The 1953-nt window shown below is 41.1% G+C and overlaps 1 non-coding gene across 1 annotated transcript; it reads left to right on the top strand.

The window, feature by feature from the left end:
- The first annotated feature begins 1490 nt into the window (after positions 1-1490).
- On the top strand, positions 1491-1597 carry LOC127740951 (small nucleolar RNA R71). The gene has a single exon (XR_008001807.1). It is a non-coding gene; the product is annotated as a small nucleolar RNA R71 (small nucleolar RNA).
- Positions 1598-1953: the final 356 nt, after the last annotated feature.

Raw genomic sequence — 1953 nt, 5'->3', positions numbered from 1 at the left:
TAAACACAAGGTAGTCCCCATTCAATTGAAGGACTAACTCTCCTCTGTTAACATCTATCACAGCTCCTGCTGTGGCTAGGAAAGGTCTTCCCATGATGATGCATTCATCCTCCTCCTTCCTTGTGTCTAAGATTATGAAATCAGCAGGGATGTAAAGGCCTTCAACCTTTACCAACACGTCCTCTACCAATCCATAAGCTTGTCTTACTGACTTGTCTTCCATTTGTAATGAGAATAAGGCAGGCTGTACCTCAATGATCCCCAGCTTCTCCATTACAGAGAGTGGCATAAGATTTATGCTTAACCCCAGGTCACACAGAGCCTTTTCAAAGGTCGTGGTGCCTATGGTATAGGGTATTAAGAATTTTCCAGGATCTTGTTTCTTTTGAGGTAAAGTTTGCTGAACCCATGTATTTAGTTCACCAATGAGCAAGGGAGGTTCACCTTCCCAAGTCTCATTACCAAATAATTTAGCATTCAGCTTTATGATAGCTCCTAGATATTGATCAACTTGCTCTCCAGTTACATCTTCATCCTCTTCAGAGGAAGAATAGTATTCAGAGCTCATGAATGGCAGAAGGAGGTTTAATGGAATCTCTATGGTCTCTATATGAGCCTCAGATTCCTTTGGGTCCTCAATAGGGAACTCCTTCTTGGTTGGGAGACGTCCCATGAGGTCTTCCTCATTGGGACTCACGTCCTCCCCTTCTTCCTTGCATTCGGCCATATTGACTATATCAATGGCCTTGCACTCTCTCTTTGGATTCTCTTCTGTATTGCTTGGAAGAGTACTAGGAGGAGTTTCAGTGATTTTCTTACTCAGCTGGCCCACTTGTGCCTCCAGATTTCTTATGGAGGACCTTGTTTCATTCATGAAACTTAAAGTGGCCTTAGACAGATCAGAGACTAAATTTGCTAAGTTAGAGGTGCTTTGTTTAGAATTCTCTGTCTGTTGCTGAGAAGATGATGGATAAGGCTTGATATTGCTGAGCCTATTTCTTCCACCATTATTAAAGCCTTGTTGAAGCTTTTGTTGATCCTTCCATGAGAAATTTGGATGATTTCTCCATGATGAATTATAGGTGTTTCAATAAGGTTCACCCATATAATTTACCTCTGCTATTGCAGGGTTCTCAGGATCATAAGCTTCTTCTTCAGAAGATGCCTCTTTAGTACTGTTGGATGCATTTTGCCATCCATTCAGACTTTGAGAAATCATGTTGACTTGCTGAGTCAACATTTTGTTCTGAGCCAATATGGCATTCAGAGCTTCAATTTCAAGAACTCCCTTCCTTTGAGGCGTCCCATTATTCACGAAATTCCTCTCAGAAGTGTACATGAACTGGTTATTTGCAACCATGTCAATAAGTTCTTGAGCTTCTGCATGCATTTTCTTTAGGTGAATAGATCCACCTGCAGAATGGTCCAATGACATCTTAGAGAACTCAGATAGACCATAATAGAATATATCTATCATGGTCCATTTTGAAAACTTATCAGAAGGACATCTTTTGGTCATCTGCTTGTATCTTTCCCAAGCTTCATAGAGGGATTCACCATCTTTTTGTTTGAAGGTCTGAACATCCACTCTAAGCTTGCTCAGTTTTTTAGGAGGAAAGAATTTAGCCAAGAAGGCCGTGACCAGCTTATCCCAAGAGTCCAGGCTATCCTTAGGTTGTGAATCAAACCATGCTCTAGCTCTGTCTCTTACAGCAAAAGGGAAAAGCATGAGCCTGTAGACTTCAGGATCTACTCCATTCGTCTTTACAGTCTCGCAGATCTACAAGAACTCAGTTAAAAACTGATAGGGATCTTCTGATGGAAGTCCATGAAACTTGCAATTTTGTTGCATTAGAGCAACTAGTTGAGGTTTCAGCTCAAAATTTTTTGCCCCAATGGTAGGGATTGAGATGCTTCTTCCATCAAACTTGGAAGTAGGTGTAGTATAATCAC

Source organism: Arachis duranensis, chromosome 7 (assembly GCF_000817695.3).
Source record: "Arachis duranensis cultivar V14167 chromosome 7, aradu.V14167.gnm2.J7QH, whole genome shotgun sequence".
Classification (NCBI taxonomy): domain Eukaryota; kingdom Viridiplantae; phylum Streptophyta; class Magnoliopsida; order Fabales; family Fabaceae; genus Arachis; species Arachis duranensis.
This window is presented reverse-complemented; position numbering and strand designations above follow the sequence as displayed.